This window comes from Malaya genurostris, chromosome 1 (assembly GCF_030247185.1).
Source record: "Malaya genurostris strain Urasoe2022 chromosome 1, Malgen_1.1, whole genome shotgun sequence".
Classification (NCBI taxonomy): Eukaryota; Metazoa; Arthropoda; class Insecta; order Diptera; family Culicidae; genus Malaya; species Malaya genurostris.
In genome coordinates, this window is record NC_080570.1 from 9,829,800 (window position 1) to 9,838,392 (window position 8,593).

Genomic DNA, 8,593 nt, shown 5'->3' on the forward strand with positions numbered 1-8,593 from the left:
AAATTAAAAAAATAAGTTTCATTTAAAAGCCACTACTTCCGGAATCGAATGTAGGGCATCAATGCGACCAATCCGACTGTCCGATAATCCGAATTGTCATCTAAATCTGCAAATTCAAATGAATTAGTGTTGACGTGAATATGTCATACTTTACTATGGAGCGCCTTTTCAAAATTCACGCTATGAAAGAATGGGTATCTTAATCATGATTATCTCAAGTCGTAACAGTTTATTCGATGGCTGGCGACACTGCAAAGAGATTTTTCAATCGCGAAATGTTTTTTTGCGCAAGAATTGGTTTAAAATGTTCTTTATGACTTGAGAATATTCATATACCAGTAATAACTGAGTTCAAATATTACAGAACTTTCAAACATAGAACAGTTATTATTCACTCAAACACAAAAGTTATTTCAAATAGTTGATTCTGAATCTTGAAGAACTGGAGTCAATTGATTTTGAATCAAAAATGGAACCCAAAACTAATTCGTCGAGATCGAAGATCGTCGCGCACGATTTCTTTTGAGACTTTTTCGTCGTTCTCGCATAGAAAGGCTATGCAGTGTGTGTGTGTGTGTGTGTGTGTGTGTGTGTGTGTGTGTGTGTGTGTGTGTGTGTGTGTGTGTGTGTGTGTGTGTGTGTGTGTGTGTGTGTGTGTGTGTGTGTGTGCGTGTGTGTGTGTGTGTGTGTGTGTAGGTGTGGGTGTGGGTGTGTGTGTGTGTGTGTGTGTGTGTGTACATAAAATATTTGCACTTGATTTTCTCGGAGATAACCGAATTGATTTCCACAAATATAGATTAAAATTAAAGGTCTTATAGTAACACAAAACACTTTGAATCTTATATTGGTCCACTTAGGATCCCGTAGAACGCCATTGAGTTTCATCCGAATTCCACTTCCGGCTACGGAATGACAGGGTAAATTGAAAAAAAAATTCAAGAGCGTGTTCCTATACATTACCAAGTAAAAAATATTAAATTTATTTGAAGTTGCCATAAAGTTTCTCTACTGCACTGGTCTTGATAATCGATGATTAGAAAAATTGATTTCGGATACACCGGACCCAAGTTCACGCTTCTAGAAGTACCAGAAATAGTGATCAGAAACCTCAGACAAGAAACATACTTCATTTTATTAGAAACTTCACAAACTTAGATTTAAATAGTAGGTTTGGGAGTATCACAGGATGATGTTGAATTTTATCTGGATCCGATTCCAGGTTCTTGAATTATAGTAAGTCGTATGTTATTATAAACATACGGCAAACCGTCATTTAGAACGCGGTTCAAAAAACTGTAAAAAAATTACAAAGTTCGTTATAAACTGGTTAAATTTTTGATAATGCTTATTGATATCCAAAAAAACATCGTTTATGTTAAATGACAAAAAACAATGACATTTTTTTTGAAGAGTCCCACACTATATATGGGAATATGTGAAAAACAACATTACATCACTAGGTGAATTGAAAAGTGGCACTGGTCTGGTTGGAATTCTTGATAACCCTCGTGTCAATACGGAAGAAAGTAACTACCGTATTAAAAATGGTGAAGGAAGGTACTTGAACAATGCTTAGAAAGCATGGTGATTAGAGCCTATCAAAAATTCTGATGAAATGGTATTTCACAACATAACACACCCCTAAAGCATGTTCGCACGCCACGCGCCATTTGAATGTGCTCTCAATGAACATGTCTCATGAAGTGATTGGCATGCTATCGTGTCATGTAGAAAGAACAGTGCAAAGGTTATTTCTTATATTGTGAGAAATGTTTTGAAATCATCATTTTTTGAGCACATGTAATCAAATCTGTATGCTAGAGAAAAGTGCGTTAATATTGCACTCTTCTCTAGCATGTAGATTTGATTACATGTGTTGACGTGATTCAGACATTATTATTGATTGATGACATCAGATCTGTATTTAGAATGTAAACTTGCCACGTTATCTTACACAGTATGTGATTCATGCTTCTGAATCATTTTTGTACATAGTTTTCACCAGCTATTTATTAGAACCATGACATGACTAGTGCTACGAATCCTTCCGGATCGGGACTCGAACAGACGACAATTGGCTTGTAATTGTGAAACATTGAAGTCAGTACTAAACAAGTCAGTACTAAAAGAATAAACGTTCGAATCTCTTTCCGTATATATCTATAATTCAAAGTGGTCAGGGTGAGTTTTTCGAACAATATCTTATACAGATAATTTAATAAATTAGATTCCTATTTACGAGTATATTGATTTCTTGTTTATTATATTTTACCGGTTTCTTCGCCCTGCAAGTGTACTTCCATATTTGCCAAAACTGTTTTGTGCGTCTTTCGTACCAATTTGACAATTTTTTCCTTCGATATTCAGCTGGGTAGTCGCACTTAAGACGAAAAACCACTGCAGACATTACAATATGTGATCCATTTCAACTGATGGTTTTAATCATAGTAAAGTCAAGGCGGTCAAGTATCTGACATTACCCTTCTGCCTTTTTCCATATAGCTTTCGAAGCTATATTAAAATTCTTACACCAAATACTTATTGCTTCCAACACAGTATATGAAAAAAAAATACTGAAGAGCATCGTACTTGAATTTTGAAAATTCTCCTTTATATACAAAACAAAGATGTGCTCCACATCAAAACATTCGATAGTAAGCAATAAATTATTACTTTTCTGCTACCGTGTAGACCGCATCCAATGTCAAGGTCACATCTATACGGTAATGTCACTGGATGCGAAAATCGATATTCGCACACAAGCAGGCCGTGAGTTCGAGCAAACGGTGAGAACCGTAACCATAGGGAGCATATCGTCGAAAGCTCCCTAGAAGAGAAACATATCGTAACTAACATACGAGAAAAAGAGAAAACTTCAGCCGCCGTACATCCGAAAGTGGCGTGATGTCGACATACCGTGCATCTGTCGAACAACGACCGGGAATGGCAGGTTCGAATGGAATAGAGAGATATTTCAACACGTGGCTCTCGCGCTGCCTCTACGGGCAGGGTTGCCACATTTAAATCTGCATTTTTCAGAAGGAAAATCTGTAAATCTGTATCGGGAGCTCGAAAACCTGTATTGAAAATCTGTATATAGAAGTGATAAGAAATCGAAGCACAATGGAATGAAAAGTCTTTAGAACCCAAATTTAAAGAAACCAAAACTTTTCTTAGTCTGAATTTTATGATTTTGTAGTTGAAAAAACGCTGGAAGTTGTTTTTGCGTTGGAGCCTTTCCAAATAATGATTTGACGAAAAACTTTCAAAATCCAATCTGAAAACTTAATTTGATCTCTTTTTAGAATTAACACACAATCAGGATAATGTTTTCGCTTTGAAATAATAATCAATACCATCATTTAATATATTTTAACTTGATCTTTATTCAATTTTTAATCCACGCTATCAAAAATCTGTACAAATCTGTATTTTTTGCCAAAAATCTGTAATCTGCATATACAGAATCTTGGTCACAAATTTATCTGAAAAATCTGTAAAATGCAGATTAATCTGTACATGTGGCAACCCTGTCTACGGGGAGCACGCGTGACTGGAGAGTGCGATTTTTTCTTCTCTCTCAACACGAAAGCGGACTCGAATTCGCAAAATGCATGCACGGATTCCCGCGTCAGCCTGAAACAAACAAACACTACTACTGCTACTCAACGATCCGCGGTTGGAGAGGCTCGTTATAAAATCAAACAGCCGATCACTACGGAAGCAATAGTCCTATCTCGCTCATGCCTGCGGAACCGTACCGTATCGCTACTTGCCGGCTCCTAGATCATGTTGCGATCTCATTTGCTCACTCGGTAGTATGCTATCGCGGAGATCAACATGAGGCCCGTTCTCTCTTTTGGTTGCATGGTCAAAGCATGAATGATAACCGACCGTGCGACGAGGTATGTGCTGAAGCAGATGCGTGGTTTCTTCTGTGAAACAATCAGTAAATGCATCATACCAGATATAAAACGTTGGAATTAGTATCGGTGTGCCGTCTTAGAAATCTCTGGAAACTAATCTGAACTTAATCAGTAAAACTATTTATAATAAAGACAATATAAATAAATTTTTCGTCGCAGTTGCATCATTTACATTGTGTTTATTCATACACAAGTCTACTATCAGTATATCAATGAAAACCGATTTCGCAACGTCGCATAAAACTATTACCTCATGACGAAAATATACTCTAATAATTCTAATAAATTTTCATGAAATGTGCATCAGTATTTCTGAGGAATTCAATGACTGAAAGTAACTTTCATCTGAAAGTAACAGCACAGCGGCAGGATTTATGAACTCTCTGGTATTTTCTGAATCCACCTGTTACCATGTGTAGAAGAAAAATCGATGGAATCTTTCTTCAAACACAGCTGCATACGTGCATTAGAAAGTGGACTGATAATCGACAGAAAACCTCTAGATTAGGAAATAACAAAATCTACCCTGATATCATACAACCTTGCTGAAGGTCACTGCAGTCAATCCAATAATCTTTTATTTTGGCAGAGCTTGGCCAGAATACTTATCTTTGTCTGGGCGGTTACGATGACGTCCAAGTCGATTCGATAATAATAATATTGTTTACCGGAAAATAAATTTAATTCATTATAATCCAAATTTGACGCAAAGGTGACAAAGATGATAGCTTGAACGAATGACGCAAAGTACTATCAATACTTCCAATGCTGAAAAGGATATACAATATTTTTGGTCGGTACTTTACTACTTACCTACCTCTTATCAACATGCCAGACATTTGAGTTAACGTTTGATTACATCTCGCATTCTCTGCCATCGTGTTTGGTCAACGATTCCACTGAACTTTGTCCTATTGAAATCCGGGTAAACAAGTATGTTTTCCAGTAATCCAGATTGACTGAACTTTAGACCGGTGTTTCTAGTAAAGCTGATGCAATGTTTCACAATGCCTATCTTTAGTAGCGCTATCGCACACAAAAACGATATCGATGAATGATAGTAGCAAACAGATTGGAAATTAATCGACTCTCTGTTCATGTTTAAAAATTTACTCACTTTAATGTGCAATTTTATGACAAATCTAATGAAAATGTTCGATGTGGAGAATCAGTAATCTGCCTGACACAAAGGCAATCAATATCGTGAATCAATTGAATGAATAAAACAACCCATCACATGTGCATGAAACTATATTCGACGTTTAGCCATGGATAAGCTATGCCACCACCACGTGACATTCTCCTGTCTTCTACACGCAGAGAAAAAAATTGTAAAAATAACTAAATTTGGGTTTCATGCAACGAATATTTTTATTTAAATAGTGACAGAAGAAAAGTTTGTTAGATAGCAAATATTGGTGCTTGAAACTACAAAACTGGAAAATTAGAATGAAAATTTTTCTCAGTGGATAAGTTTGTTTTAACCAATATTTTGATAGAAATAACAAATATTCACTTGTGCGTTCCTATCAATTTCCTGACAAACGATTTCACAGTAAAATCAATTTGAAGAATTTGTTATGAATGAACTAACTTTAGATAAAGTTAATAATTGTAGCACTTTAATTTTTTTTACTTCAACTAATGCTTTTGTTTGTAACAATCATACATTTTCGTTTGGTTTTACGAATAAAACGATTTCTTTCAAATTAATTTACAAGGACATTTTTGAAACTACTTTCATTTCAATTTATATGCGTTCCCAAATTTTTTAATTTTTCAAGAGATTTAGCAGTTTTGTCACTAAACGATCGAATTATCCACATAAATTCAAGCTCTGTTTATTTTTATACCATTTAAAAACTCGGTGCTCCATCAGCTCAGTCAAGATATAAATCCTGCATCAAATATATTTGTGTAAAGAAAATGTGTTATATATTGTTATGCAATTTTCAAAGATATATTCTTGATTAACAATACATACACTTGAATTATTGAAAACCTCTACGAAACTGAAGAAGCAGATAAAATTTTACTTATAAAACGCGTATGAACTTTATCCGCCGGAAAGAACGATACCCTAATTTATTCGCACGGGCTTTGGTTTATAAGAAATAAAACTTTTACGATTCATTTAAATAGTAAACTTAGTTGTATCATTACACAAATAAGCTTCTAGATAAAGAACCAATTTTTTCTTGATTCAAAGATATAGTGGGATTGAATCAACAAGGCATTGCCAATAACATTAACTAAACTTTGGTTGACATGTAATAATTAGTTAGTTTATTTCAACAATAAACTCAGCCTGAAGGAATACATTTTCATATGGTTTAACCAACATTTTGCTTCAAATCAAACAGAGATAATTGTTGAAGCTTAAGGGATAAATTCTTTTGTAACAGTCATATCTAGCTTGAAATGAATAAAAATCAAATTTAAAAATGTGTTGTTATTTTAAACATGCTCATTTTCTCTGCATGTTCCAAAGTCGTTGTACCCTTCGAAATACTTGCATGTCTTTTATCAGAATGTATTAGAAAACTATCAGAGTTAGGGGAGCACTCTGAGAAACAATAGCACACTAAAACAAAAAAGGTACACAAATTTCCGTTTAAAATATCTGTAGACTTAAGTTTTGGGGGAACAAATAATTTGTTTTTAAATAAAATCAATTGAAAAAGATGTATATACTAAGTATCTTTCGAGGCTGTTTGTAAAAACATCGTCTTTCTGTTCACACGATGTTGTTTCATATTCAAGTCCAATACATACAAATGATATATCCAAATTTATCAAAAAATGTGTCTCAAGTGTGAGATCTCTAATAATTCATATGACTTCTCAAAATTTAGCTACACAAGAGGCAACAAGCTTCGAAATAGTATTACCAATAAACATAATCGGTCAGTAGTGTCGTAGTGTTGACCTTTCATGAATATCATATTCATGTCATAAATATCTTTACAGTACTGAGCCCAACAACAAGGCAATATGTTATTTAGCCTTTTTGAGCCAATATCCTGTACAACGTTATAGTTTGATAGTTTGCATGCACACGTTCAGCCTGGTGTATTTTTCGCAAGGTTGTACTACCGCATTTTTTCGAATCAAATTTTCCTGATGAAAAATTGTTCTGACTGAGTTGACTGAATTTCGCAGTTAAATTTTTTTTATAAGTAAAGTAAGACCTCGTAGACTTTGAACTAAACCCCCTTCTCCCTCGTAGACAAACGTGAACCTTTATAATATTACAGCTAAATATCAACAATTGGACAACAAATACTTCAACTCTGTCTTCTGTCTTGGTCTCAGAAATCATAACGCAGTTCTGTAAAGCGTCCATAATCTTGTAAGTTACCGAGGAGAACCATTTTAATCCGTGATCTTGCATGGTTCTATACGTTTGATGCAATCGTTACTCACTTTGAAATTGATGCGTAGGTATTTGATATTCGCGAAATTCGAGCAGATTTGTCGAAATTCGAGCAGATTTGTCGCGAAATTCGAGCAGATTTGTCGTATCGTATTTGTCGAAATTCGAGCAGATTTGTCGTATAGCCAGTTATTGAGGTTCAATTCAAAAAGTTAACTTGAAAACTCATCACGAACTAACGAAATTGAAATAAGACGATTATGGATAATCTAGAATAGCACTCTGTACTCTACTTTATAGATCATTATAGGCCGATAACTCTATCATTCATTAACACACTTAAAGCAAACATTGTTAAACCAAGTGCTGTGCAGAATCTTACGTTTTGATTCGCTCATCCGATTCTTCGTGTGTTTGCAGTGTTAGGCTACTTAAAAGAGATTGCTATCAGCGATTCGATCACTTCCACTGAGGGTAAAGTAAGATTCAAACGATACGTCAGCCTCCGTCAACATCAAAGGAACGTCACTGTTTGTCAAGATTTATTTACATATTTTAATAATGCCGTTTTCGCTTGAAGCGAAAATTAATGAATAAAAAATTCAATTGCACTAATGCTAACGTTCCTTTTCGATAACGTAACGAAACGTGCGAATCGCGCTTGTTGTTCACTAAAGCAATAGACGTAAACAACAATACTTCCCATCGACCTCGTGAATGATCTGCACGACTCAGTCGCGGGCGCAATGAGATATGAGATGAGTGTGAAACGGAGAAACAAAAGAGAAACCATCGAACCATTTCCTTAGTCATCTTCAGCTGAATGCCGGTTGTTCCGCATATTAGTAAATAAAGTAGTGATCCACGTCAATGTTGCAACAGTTCTGGACTTATTGCCCTGATTTGCATCGAATCAAGTGGTGCACACATTCTGGTTATTGCGATAGTCAAAGGTTACTGCGTTCTGCGCCATCGTGAGATGTTTATCACTTCGAGCCAGCAGCAAAAGTCATTCTTATCAGTTATGACTTTCTCGGCGGAACCTCGTTGACCCGTTCGCTGATCTTTTTTCACTACCTGTGCTGGTTGGTCAGATCGTGGCCGTCGTGTCCTATCCGGTACGACAAAGGTTGTGACGTCCTCGCTGAGCGACCGGGTTTAATCTCTCGCAAAAGCGTCTACCAACCAGTGGGAGAGAAAGAGAGAGAGAGCGAAAGCGCACATGTGCCGACATTGGATCTGGAAGTTTTTTTTAGCAGTAATCGCACTCTTTTTTTTCGCACACCGGCAA